The sequence below is a fragment of the Podarcis bocagei genome (genome assembly GCF_964188305.1).
Source record: "Podarcis bocagei genome assembly, chromosome: 11".
NCBI lineage: Eukaryota > Metazoa > Chordata > Lepidosauria > Squamata > Lacertidae > Podarcis > Podarcis bocagei.
In genome coordinates this window covers 33,300,138-33,325,702 of record NC_138136.1, presented here as the reverse complement: position 1 = coordinate 33,325,702, position 25,565 = coordinate 33,300,138, and the positions used below count along the sequence as shown (strand labels likewise).

General features: G+C 40.4%; 1 protein-coding gene across 8 annotated transcripts in view; it reads left to right on the top strand.

The window, feature by feature from the left end:
* XRCC4 (X-ray repair cross complementing 4) overlaps positions 1-25,565 on the top strand; it is a 101,662-nt gene that overhangs the window by 15,944 nt on the left and 60,153 nt on the right. The window lies entirely within an intron of this gene.

Below are 25,565 nucleotides of genomic sequence, written 5' to 3'. Positions count from 1 at the left end.
ACCATGCTTCCACATAAATGTGTTCAAGAATGAGAAGCCAGGGTAACAATTTTTAAAAAAACCCTAATTTGTATTTTATTTTTTACTCAATAATAATAATAATAATAATAATAATAATAATAATAATTTTTTATTTATACCCCGCCCTCCACAGCCAAGGCCGGGCTCAGAGCAGCTTACAAGCAATAATAAAAACAAGATGAATGATTACAACTTAAAAACAAAAATAAAATACAACATTAAAATAATGGAACATTAAAATATTAAAATGTAGCCTCATTGCAGGAGGAGAAGGAAAAGAAAAAAGAAAGAGAGAGAGGGAGGGAGGGAATCAAATTGGCTCCAAGCCAAAGGCCAGGCGGAACAACTCTGTCTTACAGGCCCTGCGGAAAGAAATCAGATCCTGCAGGGCCCTGGTCTCATGAGGAAGAGCGTTCCACCAGGCGAGCCAGAGTTGAAAAGGCCCTGTTTCTGGTTGAAGCCAATCTAACTTCCTTAGGGCCTGGGACCACTAGGGTGTTGTTATTTATGGACCTTGAGGCTCTCCGTGGGGCATACCAGGAGAGGTGGTCCCGTAGGTACGAGGGTCCTAGGCCGTGAAGGGCTTTAAAGGTCAAAAGCAGCACCTTAAATCTGATCCTGTACTCCACCGGGAGCCAGTGCAGCTTGAAAAGCACTGGGTGAATATGCTCCCATGGCAGAGACCCCATGAGGAGCCTCGCTGCAGCATTCTGTACCTGCTGGAGTTTCTGGGACAGCTTCAAGGGCAGCCCCGCGTAGAGCGAATTACAGTAGTCAAGCCTGGAGATGACCGTCGCATGGATCACTCATCACATTTGTATTCTGTCATTTGTGTGTGTTATCTTCATAACAACCCAGTGGCTTGCCCAAGGCCACCCAGTCTGCTTCATGGTTCGATGGGGATTTAGATAAGGAAATCTAGGTATGATTGAGGTGGACAGTCTTGTATAGTGGTGATGACATTAACCAGTGGCATTATCTGCGCTTTTGAAGTGTTAACATTTTTTGTAACAGGATGGATGTTGTTAAAAGTTAACCCGCTAAGCATGTGGGTAATTTGCATAACTATACTAATCAGGAAGGGGGTCTGGGGAACATAACATAGTATGGGCCTCCTTTAGTTGAAAATTTCAAGGTAACCCAGTTAATTTTATCTACTACATTAGATGTAATAAGTTAAAATAAAGGAAAGGAAAATAAGGGCTGTTGACTGGGGAACATGTACAGTTGGCAAAATCTGTATGTCTTTGGAAATACTTGCTGGAGGAAATAGTGGTAGTTTAGTTTGAGTCATTCTGCAATAAACTAGACAAAGCATTGGAAAATCTGCGCCTTGAAGCAGTCTTGCATTGGCATTGAAATGCATTTCATGACCTAATTAGGTGTTTTGCATCCTAGAAATTTATAATTCTGTGACAGCTAGCCCACACATGGGGCAGACATGAAAAATCTTCCAAGCAATGATGTTTTAGTGAAGTACAATTCATTCGAGTCAATTCACAATTCAAGCTAGTCCTCCTAAAATTTGATCTTCAATGCCTTGTGAGTGTTGATTTCAACACTGGGCCCACTGAGTTGTGCAATTGGAGTCACATTCAAATCTACATCTCCAACAGCTGCACCAATAGAACTTATTTCTTTCTTGGCAGTTAAATTTTTTAATTTTTAAAATTTTTATGAGACTCAAATAGATTAGGAATTGGGGGTTCCTGTTTTGTGGTTTTATATTTTGATTTTGTTCTGTGAACCACCCTGAGACTACAGTGGTACCTCGGGTTAAATATTTAATTTGTTCCAGAGGTCCGTACTTAACCTGAAACTGTACTTAACCTGAAGCACCACTTTAGCTAATGGGGCCTCCTGCTGCTACCGTGCCGCTGGAGCACGATTTCTGTTCTTAACCCGAGTATTATTTCTGGGTTAGCAGAGTCTGTAACCTGAAGCGTATGTAACCTGAAGCGTATGTAACCCGAGGTACCACTGTATTGGGTATAGGGCGGTATATAAATTCAATAAATTATTATTATTATTATTATTATTATTATTATTTGACTTTAATGAATAGAGCAAAAGATAACTTCTTTTGCCTTTCTGATTATGATATCCTAGATATATGTGGGATGCTGTGAAATTGTATTTGATGTTTGTCAGAAGATGATATTAATGTGCAGTGTAGAGAATTAATAAAGAAAGGTTGCAGTTTCTACCAATAATTATTCTTCCCATGGAAGAAAAGGATTTACTATACTGTAGACAGAATGTTACAACTTCATAATAGTTTGATAGCCAAAAGTAATGTTCAAATCAATTATTGTGCGTTTTAAACTATGTTTTGAAGAAATAGAACAAGTATATAACACTGCCTCTGTTTCTGTGAAATGCTTTGTTCTAAGTCCACTGAACTTTCAGCCAAAGGACACGAGGCTTTCATATACCAGAAAATACTAGAGATCTGTATTAGTTGAATCTGAAGCCACTAAATTATATAATACCAATTATTAATGACTTTGCCTCTTAAGACAGCTGTCTTTTGTCTTAAGAGTTTTTAACATGCTGCTCTTTGGAAACGCTCTTAGACTGGTAAGGGCAAACTAGACTGTTGAGAATTGCATTAAAATAACAATAGGCTTGGTACACAGTAGGGCTTGTGTGTCAAAGCAGCTGCAGAGCAAAATGGGCCACACACACTGAGAACTCAGTAAGGGGCCATTGAGGCTCGGCCAGCTAAACTGCTGCCACCTAAACAAACACCATAACAAGAGTCAGTGATTTACTGTTTGATCTAAGTAGGTGACCACTTGGAAGTAAATCTTTCCAAGTACTTCAGCTAGGAACTCTCTGCATATAACAAATAAATGGGACTCCTGCAAGACTTTCTCATTGGAGGTGGCAATTAAATTGATTAAAGACCTCTTGATAAGCAGCATTTGAGGGCTAGCAAACCTTTCTGTATAATAAGGTGGCAAGTATTGTATTTTCTTTCTGCCTCCACCCCCGCCTAAGAACATTGCTAAAATTTTAGTCAATGAAGTTCTGTCAGCATGTGAAAAACAACATGATTTACTAGGCTGAAGAAAGAAACCCACATAATTTGTTTCAGCTTGCCCATCTTTTTTGTAGTGTGTTCTTAAAATACAGGTCACAGGACAGAGGGATAATTTTAATTTTCAAATGGATTAAAGCATCACCTTATATGCATGCGTATATTTTCACATATCCCTCTGCACCATCACCAACTAGAATTTGTGTGCATTTCAGAGTTTCCCATATGGTAATGTCAAGGACCCAAAGGCTCTGAGTTGTGCTTTCCTGTTTTGGGATGCATGCTGGGCAGTATAGCTCTTGATATTTCAAGTCAGTGTTTACATTTTCTTGTTCAGCTGAGTTAAAATAACTTCTTGTCATGAGGAAAATCTTTAAATCATGGGCTGGTGACAAGACTTGGTTTCCACAGAGGGAGGAAGAGAGAAAGAGAAGAAAGAGATGATTATGGAACATCAAGTGCATCGTGACTGCTCCGCCACATCATTCATATTGTTATTTGTTTAAAAAAATATAAACCTACAGGACGTAAAATGTTTTGCCTACAATTTGCCTTTGCCAGTGTTCAGCATCTTCAGAGAAGGAACTCATTCCCTATTAGATACTATGGAAAGAGCTGCAGGCTCAAACTGTGAATTTCTAGCATTTCACATTCATAAAGGCAAATGTTTAAATTTATTGGTTGCACAAAAAATTAAATCCTCATTGCTTCTATTTCTGATAGTCAGTCAATGCATATGTAAAAAAACAGGACCACCCATGTGCAAGCTCTGGGGAACCCAGCATGTTTGGGGGAGCCCAGATGTGCATGTGTATGGGGAAGAGGAAGTGAATCTGTAAAGCGAATTCCCCCAAACAGCCCATTGTGCAGTGAGCATGCTCAGTGGCCACCAAATGCTGACTGTGGGGTCTAGCTCTAGGGGATCAGGTAGAAAGACTGGAATGGAGTACGCTTGGCAAGGGCATGGCTGGGTAACTGGAACAGTTAACAGAAGCAGGGAAACTGGAACAGTTAACAGAGCATTTTGTCATATTTATGATATTTATGGCTGGATTCAAAAAGAACTTAATGGGAAGACATGTGAGAATGATTAAAGGGTGATAAAAGGGTGGGGGCAGTTTTGAATCAGTGCCATGCTTGTTTATTTGCTTGCTTGCTGCTACTGCTGCTGTTGTTTAAGAAGGCACTTACTAAAGAGAGAATAGTATGCAGGGTCTTTTTGTATCATAAAAGTCATTCCAGGACTATTTGGATTCTGGCCACACTATAGATGGTTTTGCTCTTTGCCCCTCTGCCAAATCTCCGATTTAAATTCACCATAGTTCTGGTTAGCAGTGTCAGTTCCTAAACCTTAGCATTTTTGTCTCTGCAGCTAACAGCAGCTTCTAAGGTGGAGGTGCAAGGTAAAATTCTCCTCCTCACCATGTTGTAGCCAAATCCCTTCTCCAGTGGCTGCTTCTTGAAATATACTGCAAGCTTCGAGTCCAAAAATTATGGCAGCACTTCAAGCCTTATCTTTACAGCCATTGATGGACCTATCCTTTGTAAATTTGTACAGTTATTAGTTAGTACTATATTGCAAAAACATCTAAACTGGTGGCCATCATACTATTTTGTAGTGAGATTTCATAAATGAAATATCTGTCATGTGAATTAAATTAACATTGTGAAGTAAATTAACATTGTGGTTCATCTTGTTTACCTACCTAAATTATTAAAAACTTTTCAAGAGTAATTACTATATTTCTAATCTAAGAAAACTGTTTTACACCAGTGATGTTTTGTTTCGTAGCCATTTGTTGGATTCCCAGAGAAGCTATACCTTGTGCATAAAAAGACTCAGAGGAATCTCCTGATAGCTGTAACTCTGACTCCCATTACTAGAATGATATTTAAATTTAAAAAATGGCCCTGATTCTATGTACATAGGCCATGACCCAGCATATAATGTCCTGGGAATATTGTCAAATATCAACAACGTCTACATCTGGCAAATGACAATTACAATCCTCATTAAAAACCTGGTGTTTACCATGAATAATTAATATACTGAAAGAAGTTAAATGTAAAACCTTTCCTAAAGCCTTACATATATCAGTTTTCAGGAATTCCTCATTAACAATCCAGTAATTCCATTCATGGGCACAGTTATATAATGAATGTTAGGGAGCGGGTGGCGCTGTGGTCTAAACCACTGAGCCTCCTGGGATTGCCTATCAGAAGCTTTGCAGTTTGAATCCATGTGATGGGGTGAGCTTCCATTGCCGTGTTCCAGCTTCTGCCAACCTAGCAGTTCAAAAGCATACGAGTGCAAGTAGATAAATAGGTACCGCTGCAGCGGGAAGGTAAACAGCATTTCCATGTGCTCTGGTTTCCGTCACGGTGTTCTGTTGTGCGGTTTAGTCATGCTGGCCACATGACCCAGAAAGCTGGACAAACGCCAGCTCCCTTGTCCTGAAGCGAGATGAGTGCTGCACCCTATAGTTGCCTTTGACTGGACTTGACCATCCAGGGATCTTTTACCTTTACTTAGATAATGAATAGTGGTATGTCAACTACAGGCTTCTTTGGATGAAGCTAATTATTGGATAGGGCTAATTATCAGATCTCATTTCACTTTGACTTTTTATCTGTTTTGGGGGCAGAAACTGATTTGGCGACAATCTTTGCAATTGTGTCCCTGCCCATCCCCTGCACCATCCCAGTAAGCATCATTGACACTGCTGTGGGAAGGTCATTGACCATAGACTTTTCTGGATCACCTGACAGGGTTGGGAGCAGGGTGCATTGTTTTGTAATGTTTCCACTTAAGTTCCAGAACTGAATACAAAGAGACTATTGCTCCATCTCAAAGCTATGCATTTTTTCTTTCACTGTTTAATATCTACTGGACAATTTACTGGACAGGGATTTGGAGCTCAGTGTCAGAAATATGTGGCTCTTAGTGAGATGGTGGTTCAGTGAATCTGGTATCTGGTGTCAGTAATGGGTTAGATGAACACCTGTGGACGAGCTCACTCCGGATATGACTGAGATGTTAGTGATTTGTGGCCAGTTGAACTTCTGGTTGTGGTTATGATTTATTGAAGGATCCGGTTTATAGCTTGGGAATATTTCGTGTTTGGTGTTTCTGGACCTGGCTTTTATGTTTAGGTGGCATATGCGACCAAGAGTATTTTTTCAATCCAGCTTCCCCGGTCTGCTAGCTCTAATCTCTTAGCTATGGTGTTTGGTCCACTTGTTGCAGGTTTTGTCAATGGGGTTGAAGTTCATTCTTTTTCAACAAAAGCTTTTATGTTAAGTTTGCAACTCTTCTTTGCATCTGGCCTTCTGACTTATCAGACAGATGGGAAAAAGCACTCCTAGCCAGATAATTTCCTAAAGATTTAACAGCTGTTGATATGAAACTTAAACTAGCAAACATTATTCATACTCCTCATAAAACAACATTTTTGTATGATGATACGAAAATAATGAATATTTTGAACTTGGAGCATAAAATTTATATGGAGAGAGAAATACAGTTTTGAGGAGTATGTAAGCAATTAGCTAAGTTCTTGAGAAAGCGCGTGCTACGATCCCTCCAATATGGAGAGGGGGGCAAACTTCATGCTATTCTGTTGGTGCTTGCTGAGTGCTGTTGCTACACCAGCACATGGCAGCCGAGAATGTTCATTGCCTCTTTATGTGAAGCAGATGGTGCCAGAGAATTACGTGGTGTTCATGTAAATGTGGGTATCAGAGGGGTAAGTCCATATCAAAACTTGTCAGCTTTTTTCCATGGTTGGTAGATAGCGTGGCATTGCCATTTGTGTGTGTCTGCCTGCTCTCTGTGGTATCTCTTTGGGCTATGACCCTTTGTTGGCATCTGGTGATAATATGTTTTCCCTTAGTATTATGCTTTGGGATTTTATTTTTGCACTGCTACAACATGGCTTCCCTCTGTGTCTGCTCCCACTTTACCCATATTTGGCACAGTTGCAATGTCCCACGTTGCTTTGCTGGTGGAACTTAAAGGTGTGCTTGCGGTCACAATCCCAGTTACCTTACATGGTTGTGGTGTTCACTTTCTGTGCTTAAGAACCAGAAACTAATCCAAAGGGAAACATCCAAGGTGGAGATCTTTCTATTTGTTAAGTAATCTTTTTTAAATGCTTGATCATAACCAGGCAAGGAAATTCATAGTCATCTGTGACCAGAAGAAGACCTTTAGGGCTAATGCTGCCTTTAGAGTAGTGATGATAGCCATGACGGGTTAAACCCAGGGATATTGAAAGCTTGTGGATTTTAATTGCCATGTAATTTAAATCAGACGTGCCAGACAGTATTTGTATAACATTTTAAGCACAAAGGTTTGTGCCTGGCATGCTTCCAGTGCTGCATGTGTTCCTCAAATGTTGTTTAGTCATTGCAGTATATTTATGCTATCTAGAAACACATGTATTTAGTTTCCTGAACAATGAGCTTTAATCAAGGCCACCTCCTAGAGATAGACAACAAGGACAACAAGTATGTAGCAAGTACATTGCCAGGATAGAAATTAAGTGTACATTTGCTTGAATCTCCTCTAATCCCCCCCCCCCGCACAATAGTTTTCTAAGTTGGCGAGGGGTGGGGGGTGGGTTGCTAAAGATGTTTTGGGCAGAGGACTTACTCATATCGGATTTTATAGTTTGGACAGTGGCCAAAACATTAAAGCACTTAAGGAAAAATAAAACGGAAGTAATTGTCATCCGTGAATGCTTGTATCGGCTTAATGCTGGTCCTTGTTGTTCAGCTCTGCGTTTCTCACAACCTGCTGGTATAAAATTTCATTGTAGTTTTCCAGTGGTAATGGCTGTGATCCAGAAAAATTCCCCCACCCTGCAAAGGGAACCTCCCACGTTGAAAACTACTTTAAAATAAAGAGGAGTTTTGAAACCAATTCATAATAGTGGGGGCAAGGAAAGTCTGGTCATGCATGATGTCCACAAGCCCTAGATTACCAAAGGTCCTTTCTGCATGATACTCACTTTTTACAAAATAGGTTGATAATTGTATTATTGTTCTGGTATTACTTAGAAGCATACACTTAAGGGACAGTCCTCTGTGCAAATAATGTCATATGGACTCCACCTTTTAGGAACAGTAGCTTGCTTTAGTATTGATGGAGTTTGACCAGAAATCATGGGGTCTTTTAAAATATGACCCGCCCACCGTTACACAAAAATACTTTGACCCAAAATTTGCTCACAGGTCTAAAGTGTTGGGCCCAGCCATGCGGATAATTTTTTTCTTACATTTTTTCAGGGTCCCAGCCATTAGTAGTGTAAGAAACAGGGAAGTTCTGTCCTTTGATTCAGTCCAAACCTTTCTGTCCATAGGCATGTTCCTAATGTACACCACAAAATAGCACACTCTCCTCTAAGGTAAAACAAACTGTCAGTCAACTGGTTGTGTGCCAGAAGCAGAGAGTGAGGGCAAACTGGATGACTCACATAATTATTGCCTGTGTGAGTTTGGAGCCAGAGGCCACACCTCAGGGACGGCTTTGACTGGCCTCCTATACCAGGGGTAGCTGATGGATCTCAAACATTCAGTTAGGGACTTCCCCTGCATGTGAAGACAGGCTTAAGTGGATTGAGTGGACAAGGCCAATAGTGGGTCCAACAGTCAAGAAGGCAGTTTCTGCATGAGCTGTAGAAGGAAGTGAGGGGCAACCTGGGACGGTAGCCCATCTAGGAAAAGGAAAACTTTGCTTTGAAACCTCCGCTGCCTTGCAATATATCTTTGTGAGGGGGAAAAAGGCAAAGGTGTAAATCCTACACAAATCCGGAGCACAGTCCATAAGGTAGTTGGACGGCGCAATATATGCTTCCTTCTGGTAACTCCTGCAGCCAAGCTGGTGCCAAATGTATTGCTTTCTTTTCCTTTGAACCACATCAGCAAGGCTGAGGGGGAGGGGGTCTTGTTGCCTGGGCAGCCTAAGGACTTCCATATATGCTGCTCAGGCTTGAACCCTGGAGAGGTCACTTTGGTTCTGCTACTGCAGCAAAAACGACATGAGAGGCAGCAGTTATGAGTTACTGGTCTGCAGCCGCAGCAGGTACTGGGATTCTCCAGTGGTTTGACTTCACCTTCAGAGGTGCACTCCATTGTCTCTTGAGACAGACAAATGCCAACAGTGTTTCAAGGTTTGAAGCAGTTATGTGAAGAGGTCCATGTGTATTAAAACTACATGTTATAAGGGAGTGCAAAAGGAAACTCAATACTGTTCATTCATTTCCCATGTGGTAAAACATGTTTCGGTAAAAGTATTAATTTTAGTGGAAAGGGGGGATGGAAATAATCTTAATAATTAATGCAGACCACTTTTAGTAGCCTTTGTCAACCTCACACTTTCCAGCTGCTTTGGACTAGAACTCTCATCAGCTCCAGCTTGCACTGGCAGGGGCTGACGGGGCTCCTTCTGACCGTGCGTCATTGTCCCACCACCAGTATCCTGACTCTGAGCCTTCTTCCCCTGACCATTCCCTTAGGGGGTTCCCCAGCTGCTGCCTCCCACCACTCCTCTGCAGCCAGCCAGTCCATGACAACATGCAAATTCATAATGCAGGAGAGACATGGGTCTCGCAAGGAGCAGGGAACGAAAGCATATTTCAGGTTCATTATTGAATGTTGCATCTCTCCCTTTCTGGGGGAAAAAATAGGCATCCTTGAGAAAATGGAACTGAAACCTGCCTGAAGGCAATAGTGCTGTGTGTAATTGGCCCAGTTTGCTCATCACTTTAAACCATTGTTTAGACTATGGCTTCATGTGACGTGTGAACCAGGACATTATCATGAATGAACTAGCCATTAACATGTTACAGGAAGAAATGTGATTGGATTAAAGGTTATTGTGGATATGATACTGAATATGCTACTTGGAAGTACAGAGGGCAGAAATCTGCTCTTGTTATAACAGCGTCCTGCAAAACATTATATCGGGTGCCAAATAATTTATATACCAAAAAGTCATGTTTTCTAGCGGTTCTTACTGCGTTGTGAACTCGGTGACTTTTTCATTTCTGGAAACTTGTTTTAGACACCTACGACCAGAGAGCAAGATCATGCTTTCATGAGCCCAGTGGAAGTGCTTGGCACAGTAAAAACTCCATGCTCAAGTATCATGAGAGCAGTCATAGTTACACAGAACTTCTTGCAGTTTATCAGAACTTTTATTACTTTCTCTGCTTGAGAAAATATTACAGACCATGGATCAAAGTCTAGGGATAGCAGTGGGGATCTTTCCAAAGGTTTCTAATCTCTCGTTATGCCTTCTTATGAACCTTGGCACTTTGGAAGAGGAACTTGAGTCTGATTTGGATGATGAAACAAAAAAGTTTATTCATATATGTTGACTTTAGGATTTCACAATCTTATGGCCTTGATAACAAGATGTCCTGTCCTTGAATGTCCTAAGAGGGCAAGCTGATAAAGCATGACTAATTCATTGAAATGGAAGTGAAGGGGAAGAAACAGAGCCTCAGACTTGTGCTTGAAAAATAGCAATTTGTTCTTATTTGAAGATCTCTGTTGAAACATTTGTAAATTACATTCAGGATACAATCGTGGTATATATACATTTTGTAAATAAAGACATAAACAAATAAACAAATAAGAGTGCTGAGTCTGTGAACAAGGTTAAATATACTAAAACAAGTTTTTTCTTCAATTCAGGAGTAGGAAACTTGTGGCTCTTCAAATGTTGTTGGACTCTTAATGGTCAGGGATGATGGAGCATGTAAGCCCAGCAACATCCAGAGGGAAACAGGTTACTCACCTCTGCTTTGGTTAACATATGCATGCATTAATAGGCAAAACTGAAATTGGCTTATTTTCATTTTTCTGAGGGTTAAAAGGTAAAGGTACCCCTGACCGTAAGGTCCAGTCGTGGACAACTCTGGGGTTGCAGCGCTCATCTCGTTCTATAGGCTGAGGGAGCCAGCGTTTGTCCTCAGACAGCTTCCGGGTCATGTGGCCAGCATGCCTAAGCCACTTCTGACGAACCAGAGCAGCGCACGGAAACGGCGTTTACCTTCCCTCTGGAGCAGTACCTATTTATCTACTTGCACTTGACGTGCTTTTGAACTGCTAGGTGAGCAGGAGCTGGGACCGAACAACGGGAGCTCACCCCGTCACGGGGATTCGAACCACCAACCTACCGATTGGCAAGCCCTAGGCACACATTTAACTTGCATGATTTCAGCTTTATGTGCTTGGTAGCCAACCAGCTGAAATTGCACAAATTAAATGCACATAAGGCGGAGAGCTTAAAAGCTCTTCCCACACTGGGTTTTCCTAGTGCACCAGCTTCAGAAAGGTAGGAGTTTTCATGCGGAAGCAGTTCCAGGTTGTTTTGATTGCAGGGATTGTGCGTAAATCTGAAATCACATACAATGTAACCTCACGTATGTTGCAAGGTGACGGGGGCGGGACACAGATTCAAATGCATGTTGATGTTTTGTATTCTAATACTTTGCAATGCTTCTTGCCATGGAAAGTCATCTTGGGCCGATCTTGGCATGAGGGGGGGCTGCGCTGAATGTCACCCCCTCTTCAGGCTGAAGGGGGGTGACATTTGGTGCCCCCCCCCGACTCCCAAGCCTACAGCTTTGCCGCTCGCTGGGCTTGGGGGAGTCGTGGGCGGTGCGGGGCACACTGAATGTCACCCCCTTCAGGATGACAACTGGGGCGGCCTGCACCCCCCCTTCCTATGCCCCTGGCCGCAGGTGATCAAGGCAGCTAGTGTTTGTGATATTCCTGAGCGAAAACAGAAGGATGTGTGGGCCTGGCCATAGGAAGGAGCCAGGGCTATAGTCTTGTCTCCTGCTCCAGGGCTAACTTGGCTGCTGTCTGAGAAGGGTAGAGGCAAGCAAGTGAGCAATAAGTAAAAGCCACCAATGCAAAGAGAAACTACACATGTAATATAGTGTGCCTTAACATTGCATTGTCTAAAAGTTTGAAATTGAAACTTTTAATTTCATCCCTGTTTTTTCCAAACTCCTTGCTTCCATTTCCTGCTCCTTGAACCAGATTTCCTCTTTTCTCCCCCCACTCCCGCACTTTGCCAACAACCCTTTACAAATTAACTGAAAGAAATAACTATTGATTCTACCTTGGGTATACATTTTTTTAAATGTTTCCCCGCCATTTACTGTTTTACAGCCTGCATCCTGCATATTGCTACTCTTTTTCTTTTCTTTTTAAGTTGGGAAAATGATAGTGGAAACATGTTGGTCAATATATCCCTGCATTAAGCTAGAACAGCTGCAGTTCAGCTTTTTCGTCCTGAAAGCTTGTGGGATTGGCTGAAGTTCATTTTGGATCTCACTAATTCTTCACGCATTTAGCCTTTTGTGTTCCCTTTGGCTTGATTGCGCAGGGGGGGAAACGCTTTCTAAAAATGTTCTTAAGCTGTAATATTTAAAGTAAACAGACTGTGCATTGCTGTGGTAACGAGACAGCACCCATGAATTGTATCAGCTTTGTAAACTGAAAAAAATATTTAAGTCGTTCATCTTGGACGGTAATCTCCACCCAGGTTTGTATTTGTCCAAAATACAGTTTCCCCCTTCATTACTTACTTGTTGACTCACTGTGTGATCTTGTGATGTCACCTGCTACTTCCTTGTTTCAAAAACCTTGGAGGTGATGGGCAATGGTGCAAATACCCTAGTGGATAAATCTTTGTATGGGAGTTGAGTTAAAAGTTTCTGTAGCCAGTCAGCATTGTCATGACATTGTCCAAGAGACTGCTTGATTGAAAGGGCAAGAGAAGAGTGGAGAATGGGCTTCCCAATTTAAAGCTGAATGCTGCATTTCTGTTGTGATCAAGCTGTGAATCAAGCCTATCTTGCAGAGCTGATAGTTGCACAAGGAGGCATTCCTTTATGGATGTCTTGTGTCACTTGACATGGTGAAGTATTGCATTAGATCAGGAGTTGTCAGCCTGGTCCCTACTGCCCGCTAGTGGGCGTTTCAGGGTTCTAGGTGGGCAGTAGGGGGTTCTACGGCACAAGCTGAATCCTCATTCCATCAAGCACTGGTGGGTGGTAAGGAAATTTTACCATCAAGAAAGATACATTAGTGGGCAGTAGGTATAAAAAGATTAACTACCCCTGCATTAGATGGAACATTATTTTAATTTCTTGCCCAATGCTACTGCAGAAGGGACGAAAAGAATGAAAACAATAAATAATTACCAATAAATAACCACCACCACCCAATACAAAAATCAAGCACTAAAGGAATCAAAGAAATTAAAACAGGCAATCATTTAAGAACTTACATAGTACAATGAATGTTAGAAGGATGCTGGAATGAAGCTATATGGCTTTAGCAGAAATGTAATAAAGAATTAAGTAAAAACTGATTGATAATGGGCCAAAATGGAAAAATTTAAGGTTAGACCGTTAAGATAAATTATAGAACAAAAATTGAGAAAGATGGAAAGAATTTGCTGAAATAGCTAATTGAGCTAGAATACAAAAAAGGGAGGTGTGAGGAGGTCGATGAAACAAGTAAATGAAAGGTAAAGATATGGAATATTGGATGTGTGTTTTAATGTTTTTGTTTCTTTTTGTTGTCTTGTTGTATTGTTCTTCTATGTTTTTCTTTTTATGTATTGTAAGGTATGTTCTGTTAAATTTTCTATTGTTTTCTTTTTTCTGTAATCTTTAAACTTCTAATAAATATCATTTTTTTAAAAAAAGAACTTACATAGTACAGTGGTACCTCGGGTTACAGACGCTTCAGGTTACATACGCTTCAGGTTACAGACTCTGCAAACCCAGAAATAGTACCTCAGGTTAAGAACTTTGCTTCAAGATGAGAATAGAAATCACGTGGCAGCAGCGGGAGGCCCCCTTAGCTAAAGTGGTGCTTCAGGTTAAGAACAGTTTCAGGTTAAGAACAGACCTCCAGAACGAATTAAGTTCTTAACCCGAGGTACCACTGTAATTATTACCTATGTTTCTGTCCATTCTGTGGGGTCAGATTTAGAAAAAGCAAGGTATGGATATCACCTTACCTTAGTAGAAAGAGAGTTGAATATTGCTCCTGAAGAGAAGCCAGTAGCAATGCTGGAGTATGGATTGTTTTAGTCCATCATAGAGTGACCTATCCAGGTTAGTCACAGACTGGAGAGGAGCAGTGGAAAAGCTTTCATCATTGACCTACTCATTTCAGATCACTTTTTACTTTTTCACTAGTGCTGATTAGACTTTGGCTCTTATAAAGCAAGAAAACAATCTTGCAAAGCTCTTTCAAACTTAAATTGGCCCAATAAAATTCACTTTAATGACGTGCATTCTAGTGCTTGGTGAAGCTCATATACCTGAATGAATATTCCCCAAGGAATTCTACCGTTTTCAATTTAAATGCCTGTTGTTATAATTAGGTAAGTTAAAATATCGACTGACCTAGGTCACAAAATTATGCCCACTTACCTGGGAGTAAGCCCCACTGAAATCAAAGGGGTTTACTTCTGAATAAGATTGCGCTTCAAATGCCGCCCCCCCCCGACATGAGGAAAAGAAGTGGAAAATCATGTTGTAAGAGTGCAAGGCACAGATGTACTGCCAATGCTGTGATTGTGGATGTGGTTGTGAATGCATGTCTTCCAGACACTGCAATAATCACAGTTGCTGCCACTTGGATTTATGATGATGGGGTTTCCTCACATTCCATTTGTTTAAAGGAATACCCTGGAATGGTTTGGTGCTGTTTGCATGTGGAAAAAATGTTTTGCTCTTCCCTAATATCATGCATACCATTATCAACTTTCTGAGATGGAAGCAATTTAAGTTTCCTTCATTCGTTTGTCCTGTTGGGAAGACCATGTTTCACGTGTGTCTTAAAATGCATTTCAGCATGCCAGATGTTACATTCTCTGCGAGTAGCTGCTGAAAACATGATGCAAAATGTGGAATAATTGAACTGTATTAAGACAGCAGACTCCTTGATACCAAGGACTTTGGTATGTAGGGCAACTGCATAGCTTTCAATTTGTTTAAGCCTTAATGAACTTTGGTTCTACTGTTTTTTTGCCTTGCAAGTAGCCAGGTCCAAGTTAAATTATCTAATTTAACAGTACAAATATTTGACAGTAGAAATATTTTAGGATTTTAAATTTATTTTAATGGCTGGCATTGTCGTACATCTAAGACAGGGCCAGGGAATCCAAGGCCCAAATGTGGCCCTCCAGTACTTTCTGTTTGGCCATTGGAACTATCTCCAGACAATACCATCTCTCAGAGGCCACCCTCTTGAATGCTTTCGATTGGCTGGAATGTGTTCTGTAACTGTGATAATGCCTGTTGCCTTCGTGAAAGGAGGATGGAGAGAGGTGTATGTATTTGGGCATGTGGAAGTCTCTGCTATTTGCATGGCTGGAGTGTAAAATGTCACACAAAGGTAGGAGTCACAACCTTTGCTCTGCCCACTTTTGTGATTGGCTCCACCCCCCTCTGGCTCCCAGAAGGTCGCTCACAGTTTAAGATTTCTTTCCCCATATGAGTACCTTGTGTGGACTGTAAAATCGGGAGTTGCTTGTTGCTCCCTAGGCTATATATAAATAATACAAATCTGCCTGACATTTTAAATTCATTATTAAATATCAACCATTTAAACACATCTAAATCAATGTTATTTATCAGTTTTTTAAAAATATATAATAAATCAGAGTCAGATCTGATAAAACTTTCCAGTGTGGTCAGGTACAGTATTAATAAATAATATTAACTAGCAGCTAGTTCCTAAAAAGAGCCAAGCAGGAAATAGCAAACAGATTTCGGCTGATGCTGTCTCCTGCTCCTCCACTCTCTCATATTCTGGTTCTTGAAGGTCCTTAAAGGCAGTTCTTAAAGGCTCCAACAGCAATAGAGACAAGGGGAAGGGGAAATTGGTGTTCAGGCTTCAACCTTGTGCTTTGGATGTTCCTGATTTTTCACGACCATTGTTGACGCTAAAAGCATTTTTAGAAAGGGAGCGTTTACATGAGGTGTTCGCTCAAACAAATGGCTGTTTGTTCAGTAGTAAATGCCTCTGAGTTCAGTGGAGCTTCCTTGCAAATAACTGTGCAACAGGATTTTCTGCGGCCCCATTTCAGAAAAGGCATATTTCCCAAACAGATATTCCATTTGCTAAAGAAGTATAGAAAACTTTGCCACAGTAGAGGAAATGTGAACCCTGCTGCACAGAGGATGTGCTCTTGATTCTGTCAAGCTGTTTGTAACTCAGAGTGCAGTTGCAGAAGTGAGCATTCAGTCTTCTTGTGCTATGTATGTAGTAACCAGGGTACACTAATCCAAAATACGGCTTGAGTTGATTAACTTAAAATGATTATTTTCTAAACTTTTGCTGTATGCAGCTGAAAGAAAAAGTAAAGTAATGTTTCCTGTTAAAACTTGATCTGAGTAAAACACTAAAAGTTTGGACACAGTTTTTCTCAAATGTGTACTTTGTATACAACATACATTTTAGGTTAAGCCCCCAATAAATAAATCAATGAAATGACTCTCCCTCGGGTACCACCTTTGTTAACCTTGGCACAGCTGTTGTAATTCAACTTGCACACACAAATATAATGAAGTCCTTGACATCACAGATTTTCTGTAACTGCTGCTTAATGGCCAGGCATTGTAAACATATATACCCCCCTCTGAAATTGTACTGATTCAAAATGCTTTTAAACTTTTTTCAGCTGAAGTTCATACTTCTCATCTGTGTGGTGGCCGATATTGTACTAAGGTTGAATTAGATCTTTGTTTTTAATGACCATTAATGGCTAGGTGCTGGGCAGCAGGGTCATTATTTACATAGTTACCACAAAATACCACCGTGTACTTCACTGAAATTGAACAGCAACGTCTCTGGAAACAGTGATAACGCTGGCTTACTAGCACATTATATCCTGCCAGACTGTGACTACATATTCTGATCTTGAAAGCTAAATGGGATCAGAGTCTTGGAGGCGAGACATCCAACGAAACTCCTTTTTTACTGCGTGAACGGCTGTTGATCATTCCTCATGACACTCTTTATTCAAACCCTGTGTTTCAGGAAAGGGAAATACGTGATGCCATTCATAGACTTGTCACTGAAAACAGTATTGTGTGCCATGATATCCCCCGTTGTCTCCCTGTAACTTTTAGTGAGAGAAACGTGACGTGGCATTATGCATTTCCCCACTCCTTCTCTACAGTGCCGTGATGGCACATCAGTCAGGTATAAGGAACCTGCGACCATCCAGATTGGATGTTTATATGTGATGTTAGCACAGCCTTCCTCAACCCGATGTTATGGACTTATCTTCCTTCATTCCTGACCATTGGCCATTCTGGCTGGGACTGATTAGACAATGTCTAGAGGGCCAAAAGTTACCCACTTCTGAACCAAGAGAGCCAGCAGAGTAGGCTGTCCTGCTGCAGGTTGCCTGGGCCATTCATTCACTTCCTCTTATTCCACTGTAGTTTGCCATCTGTGGCCAAGCAAACTGTTGTATGATGACACTTGTACATTTTCATTATATAGTAAGAAATGCTTACATGTTAATTTGCTAAGTTATCACCCTTCTAATTTTTATTTAAGTAATTAAATTTGTTTTTTTTCAATCAAGTTAGAGTGCATTCCTCTTATACTGGACATGCTACTCTTGTTTAACATAAGACAGTCTTCTCCAAGCTGGCATCCTTCAGATCTTTTGGACTAAAATTCCCATTAGCACCGGTAGCTAGCACACTTGTGCTGTATAGAGGCTAATGAGCAAATAGAGAGAGGTTGAGAGAAGTAATGAATGGAAGATACAACTGGTGCATTAAGAAAACCTAAGAATTGGCTATTATATTAAGCATGTATGTTACATGTAGGTTCAGGGACTGTTTCTCCCCTTCAAAACAAAGAATCTGAAAACTTGTGTTTTACAGTGGCAAAGTGGAATTGTAATCGACTATAGAGAAGGGTACACAATCTTACTGCATTCAAGTTTATCTTTAGTCGAGGATATTTGTTTAAGTAAGGAAAACTGTTGCTGACCTCTTTCACAGTTAGCACTATCCAATTGGTTTTGATAGAAATGTTGTTTTCATAGTTGCCAGAATTTCCTCTTGTTTCACTGTGAAGTATCTCCCAGTTTTCCTCAAGAGAATTTTATGACACAATCCTAATATTGTGTATTGAATTAGGTTTGCTTTGTAGGCTAGAAGAAACTATTGCATGTTAACCAATTTACGGCAATGTTTTCCTTATGTATTCCAAAACTGCCTTCCAGTTTCCTATGTTCTTTCATTTTCCTCCTTCTCCTATGAAATAGCCTTCTCACACAAAACTGACCGATAGAAAATATTTGCCTTTAGATTTGATGACAGGCTATAGAAACTGTAAAACTATAACAGTAGACACTTCCTCTCACTGTCCACTCACCATGATATTTCCTACCAGTATGAGGGCAATGTCCATCTGCAGTCCTTGGTGCCAGCTAGCTTTTGGGGTTGCAGAAATATTTTTCTGCAAGGATAAGGAGTCTCTATCAATAAAGCAGAATCTTTCCTAATCTTCCCACCATATAGATTATTGAACTGTTTACACATGAACTTCCCAATATATTAATATAGAAAGTGATGATTCAAAAGCCTTAAAATAATACTGAATGTGTCATTAAGGTAAGATGGGGAATATGCAGGAGAAATTATTCTGAGGAGATATGGAGGGCGTTTGTAGAATTTGTACTGTTAAAATGGACAGGGGTCAAACCATCACAAGAGGTGTTGAAATTTTGGGGGGTTGGATAGTTACAATGGAATGGTCTCGGTGATGGGGTGCACATTTTTTATTCTTATTTATTTATGATTATTACTTTGTCAAAATATTTTTTTTAATTTTTAAAAATGTATAAAAATAAGATAAAAAATTAAATAATAATGTTATTAATAATACTAATAATACCGAACGCTAATACTTTAAGGCTAAAGTCTTTAGAGAGGTTTGTACTTGCTAATAGGTGATTTATACATAATTTACTTGACAATTCTAGCTGGATGCAGTTTGGAACTTCAGTAGGATTTTGTAAAATTTTAGTATTATAAGCATTAATAATTCAATTTATATCCTGCCTTTCTTCCTGGAGGAGCCCAGTAAAAAGCACCAAGAAAACAGGCTATAGTTATTTGAAATGAACATAATGTTATTACTCATACTGGAAAATTGTTTGTAGTACTCAATTTAGAAACATGTATATTTTGCCTCAGTCTAGGCATTATCTCATGCTTATTCATATTCACGGGGGTATACATTGACTTTCCACGCTAGGAACCAAAACACAAAAATGTAAAAGCCTCCACAATGGTTGAGATTTTCACTTTCTGATTACTGTATATTCAAAAGGAGTTGGGTTTAAATTACTGCACACCACTGCCGTATTAATTTCAGTGGTATGTTTAAGAGGTACTTTATATAGTTTCCATTACTTCTCAAATGAAAAGGTCAACACCTGAAAGGGAAGTAGTTCCCAAGACATGTTCTCTGCATACCTGACATTTATTATGCTAGACGTTTCAGTTGTGTTTTATTAAGGCTTTTTAAAAAATCAGTCTGGCTTTGCCTTTTTATAAATATGGCCAATTGAGATGTAGTTTTAACATGCTCCTATTTATGTAGCTGCTACTACATCATATGTTGGTGTGCTGTTGCTTTTCTTAAAAGTGCTGGAAGTCTTAATTATTACTTTTGCCAACTTTGTGTACTTTGACAGCATATTGCAAGCATGATAGCAGGCACAAATCTATATTTATATAACTCTGCAGCTCACATTCTGGTTGTGACGGTTGATGGTCTGATGTTGTTAATTGACTGCTTATTATTTGGCAACCTTGAGAGGCCTGTGTGAAAACTGGGTTGTTTACACCTGTTATAAGGCTAGGGGCGACTGCCTGAGGCTGCTTTAGGCAAAAAATAAAATGGTGTGTTTCCATTCTGATATATGGAAGCTAGCTGGCCTGGCAGTCTATTCATTCTTCAACACAAGAGTCTTCCACTTCACCTAAGGGGCTAATTTAGGGGTGTGAGATAGGCTTGCACACACTCCCATGCGAGTATAATAAACGTTAACAGCTTGCCTCTTGCATCTTGCTGAGGCAATTAGCAGCAAACCAAAGTCACCATTTCTGAGCATGTGGTTAGGTGTGTTGGAGAGAGTTTCCCTTGCCCTTCCAGGGCTGGTAACTCGCCAGCTTGCCTTGCCTTCATCTGTCTGCTTACTTCCTACTTAAATCTGGGCCCATCTTTGTGCCTTCTCATACAAGCCAGATGCTTCTTCTGAAATTCTACTCGAGTAATCTTCAATTCAGGGGCGTAGCTAGCTGCTCTGGCACCTGGAGCAGCGGGGGTGGGGCGATCCGTGCACGGAGGTGCTTCGGTGATCCTTGATCCGCCCAGGGCGGGGGTGCCACAGTGAGCTGCCCATGGAGTCCGCTTGTCAGACGCAAGCCTCACGTTGCCCTTTTGGGCTGTGTGGGGCCCCGAGCCACTGCGTCACTCCGCGTTATGCCCCCCGCGGTATGCCATTTTGTCACCCCCTCCGGGATGACACCCAGGACGGACCCCCCCTTCCTACACCCCGGCTTCAATTCTGTCCATGGGTTGTGCATGCCAGCCAGCCCTGTTTCCTCCATCACTGACCTTCCTGTTGATTGAAGGAGTATTATAAGGGGATTTGGCTGAATGCAGTTACAGTGCACCTTGTAAACAGGAACCCAGATTACACAGGGTGCTCTCTCTCTCTCTCTCTCTCTCTCACTCACACACACACCACCACAGACCTTCCTGCCCAATAAGGGAAGGTCAGGGGTGGAGAAGGAGATGTCACATGCAGATGCCCCTATAGCCTCACACAGTACTCATGGTTGGGGCCTTTCCCCCTTTGCTAAATATCACCCAGCCATTGAGCAAGCCGGATAAAACTTTGTTAGACCTTCTAAGCCACTTTTGTAGTCTGAGCCTCTTGTTTGCTATAGTTATTATTATTATTATTATTATTATTATTATTATTAGCCCGCCCATCTGGCTGGGTTTCCCCAGCCACTCTGGGTGGCTCCCAACAGAGCATTAAAAACACGATAAAACATCAAACATTAAAAACTTTCCTAAACAGGGCTGCCTTCAGATGTCTTCTAAAAGTCAGATAGTTGTTTATTTCCTTGACATCTGATGAGAGGGCGTTCCACAGGGCAGGCGCCACTACTGAGAAGGCCTTCTGCTAATATTGGGAATGTTGTGTGCGCTCTTTTTGTTGTACCTGTTTGGTTTTGATTTTATGTTTGATTATATATTTACACTGCTTTCATTGTAAGCGGCCTAGAGAACTTTGTGTGAGGGGGATGATGAACAAATGCTGGGGTTGTGTGGGGAGAGATATTATGGCCCAGCCTTTCCATGCGCATGCATTGTAATGTCTGAACAATTGCTCTAGGAAGCCTACATGTATATGTAGGCATATGCCTAGATGAATATGCCTACATGAATATGTGCATATGCAGCCTCTGTTCAGATGGCCATTCATGGAGTAGGCAGGTCCAGCTGCTGATAGACTTACTTCCACCACCACCCGCCCCATGTTCAGAACACACATCCCCTCTTTAAATGTGAACGAACTAGCTTTCCTATGAAAGAGAAAATGAGGAAACCACGCAAACATCAATGATCTGTCTTAAAACAAACCCCTTATAACCCAGCGCAGCTTTTGCTGATGCAACACCTAGAATACTGTAACCAAAGTTTTTAGCCTTTTTTACTTTCTTTCCAGAATTTTCAGACTAAAGGCAAGTTTAGCTTTTACATTTTTTTGTAAGTGTGTTGCGTAATAACACGGGTTCTTTGCCGCACCCAGCAATGACATGGTTGCTGTTGAACATTATCCCTGGAGATGGTGATGGCACAGCTTAAAAAAACACGTATCAGGACCACTGACTGATTAACTTAGGAAATCAAATGGCATAATGTTTTCCAGATGGATGTTTTGTGAAAACAAGTTTGTCATTGTGTCAATTTCAAACAGGAACACTTGGAAAGTGATCTTAAAAACACGATATAATGCTTTTATTGTATAAGTTTCTCGCCTCATAACTTGTTGCATTGATGTGGCATTTTGTTATTTGAAATGTATCAGTTGCATTCAGTGTTTTACATAGAAAAGTGGGGTATAAATATATTGTGATTAAAAAAAAGTCCTTGTTGAGGCAGGATTATGTACCCAAACATTTCTGATAGATTTTCCTAATTTTTTATAAAGAATGTTATGAAATGGTTTTCTCCGCACTATACAACAGCAGCAGCAGCTCATTTTTGGGGGGAGGGGGGGAATAGATCATTGTGGCGTTCGTATAGAGCCCCCAGTTGTCTCACGGACTATTGACCCGTACACCACTAATCCGCTGCCACCAACCAGGTCCTCCCTGGTAAATCACTTATTCTCAGTCAGGTTCTTAAGTTAACAAAGAGTGTAGTTTATTGCAAACACAAATAAAATTTAACTGCATTCAAAATGTTGTTACTCTTTACCTTCTTAGTCTTATTTTATCCTGCCTCTAACTCTTCTATCTCCCCTCACAGAAGAACCAACTGCACTAACTATGTCTCTATTTCCAACTGTCTGCCATGTTGCTGGTCTACATCCCCCCCACCTCACAAATAAGTGAACTTCAGCAAATTCCACTCCCATTCCCCTTTTTCCTTCGAATTCTGACATCCCGAGCGAAGAGTAGCTGAGGTTTTCCGCATAAATAAAAGCAATGGTTGGCTCATTATGAAGAAAACTATATATAATACGCTGCTGAATAGGAAAGGATCTATTTGGGGTGTTTGGAGCTGGTTTCTTATCTCTGTGTACAGTAATTTATGTAGAGGGCAGAATATTGCAGGTGAGATCTTCCTCTTCCTGGTATCTTAATTATGGCAGAAACTGAACTCCATGGAATGTTATGCTCTCTGTGAAGCTATTAAGGGTACAGAAGACTTCTTGGGGAGTGGTGGGGAGGTAGTCTTATTGGGAATGGGGCTTCCTTAGATGAGGGTTTGATAATGCGATGGATCAGAACAATGTGCCTCAAATCAAGACCTTATTATATCAAGCGCTCATTATTCTCATTGGAGAGGTTACATTAAGTAATATGTTTGAATGTTGAATGTGTAAGTGAATGTCTACAGAGAATGGATAAAACAGACACCATTAGATGTACTGCTGGATAAGTGCTTAATGGTTATTTTATTTGTATTTGTTTAAAAACCAATAAAAATGTTGTTTTTATATTAAAAAACCCAATGTACCCTCCACCCTCTTTTTCCTGTTTTGCTCCATTCTTTTCCTCCCTATGTCATCCAGCGGATAGAGCCTGGAAACAATTTGGTATAGAGATCTAGTATTTTATATTGTATAATACAATTGCTCACTCTGAACAAACCAAGATCAAAGCAAATGAAAGAAAAACCTACAAAACCCAACACCCTGTGGTGTAAGACTGATTTGTAATTTGCTGAATTTTCTCAACCAAATATCATTGCAATTGTAGTAATTGGAAAAGTTAGTATTTGGAAAAGGTAAATGTTATCAGAAGAAGCTTGATACCAGTTTCGCCCAAAGAGCATCAGTGCTCAATGAAGTCGTTGATTGGCTAGGCAAAAGATACAGGATTTTAGAAATCCAGGTAGAGAGGCAATTCCAAACAAGCTATATTGGTGCATGCCTAGTTAGACTATACTGTAATTCTATAGCTGCTTACATATGAGTAAGCCTAATTGAATTCAGTAAGTTTTCTTCTTATTAGACATGAATATAGGATTCTGCTCTTACTTGCTTTGCTCTGTGTCCCTGTTATGTAATGGGTATTATTTTTTTAAAAAGTGGGGGACTTCAGATTGAGACACCATTTCCCCAGCGGATCCACTTAGAAATGTCAGTGGAATATATATACTGGACCACCAAAATCCTGGTGTTGGGTTCTTGTTAAATGTCATGTTAGTAGACTGAAAAGAGAAGTGGGAAACAAAGTAATTACATTTGCACATGGTACAAAATCAGATAGCTGAAAACAGCTGGAGGCAGTAGGAAGATATGAATTGATTCAGCAATGTGCAGAAATTAGTGAAATTTGTCTTGGGGAAAAATATTAGCTGGGGAAAGAAAGGGAGGAGTTGGGACATCAGGAAAAAAAAAAGAAATTTGTGAACCACCTACATGTTGTACAGTGGTACCTCGGGTTAAGAACTTACCATATATACTCGAGTATAAGCCGACCCGAATATAAGCCAAGGCACCTAATTTTACCACAAAAAACTGGGAAAACTTATTGACTCAAGTATAAGCCCAGGGTGGGAAATGCAGCAGCTACTGGTAAATTTCAAAAATAAAAATAGATACCAATAAAATTACATTAATCGAGGCATCAGTAGGTTAAATGTTTTTGAATATTTATTTCAAAGAAAAACAGTAAACTAGCTCTGTAAGTGGAAAAGAGGGTCAACAAAAACAATATGGTTTCAACAATAAGTTTAAAAGTACAAAAACCTTCATCTCTCTCCCTTCTCACTGTACTCAAACTACTCCCTCTTCCATTCCTCAGCTGCCTCATGAGAGCTCTCAAATATTCCACAGTACTTTACTCAAACCTCTTACCATTGTTTAAAACTGCCAGTTTCCCCCGTCCCCACCAGCCTTTCAGTGTTTCTCCCTTCTCACTGTCATGCCATGCTCACTACTCTTGTGCAACCTGACTTCACTTTTGCTTATTATTGGTACGGTTAAATTATTGGTACAGGTAAAGGGTAAAGGTAAAGGGACCCCTGACCGTTAGGTCCAGTCGCGGATGCTGTGGCAAATACCCATGACAGAAAAAGTGACGTAGGAACTTAAATTAGCTAAAGGCAGTGCTTTTTTCTGGGGGTACACAGGGGTATGCATGCCCCTAAACATTTTGTGAATCTAAGTTTGGCCCCATTGTCATCTTTGCTAGTGGATTACCTTAACTCTTGATAAAATGTAAAAAATTCAAGTCCCAAGCTTTTGGGATTGATAAATTGATTTATTAATAATGACTTTATCAGTTAGCAGGATCTGAATGCACATGCAATTTCTTGTGGCTTGTATTAGACCACTATAGATTTGAGAGGTATAGCTTTATCCTATGCAGATCCAATAAAGTCCTATATTTTATGGCACTTCTATTTCGGAAGGCAGCACACAATCTGTGTTTTATTGGAGTTCCATTTACAGTTGAAATGAAACTAATCCCTGCTCTAATGTCCATTTTCAAATATCAGTAGAGACCTTTCAGATCAAGTCCTAGGAAGGAAAAGCTTTCACCAGTATACAAGCTCTATCGTCTTGCTGTTGTCATTTGTAACAGGAAAGCATTTGTAGAGTGACCATTGAAGATGCCTGGTTGAAAATGGGTATCCTGACCTTATCTAGCTAAGTAACTCATTGTTTCTT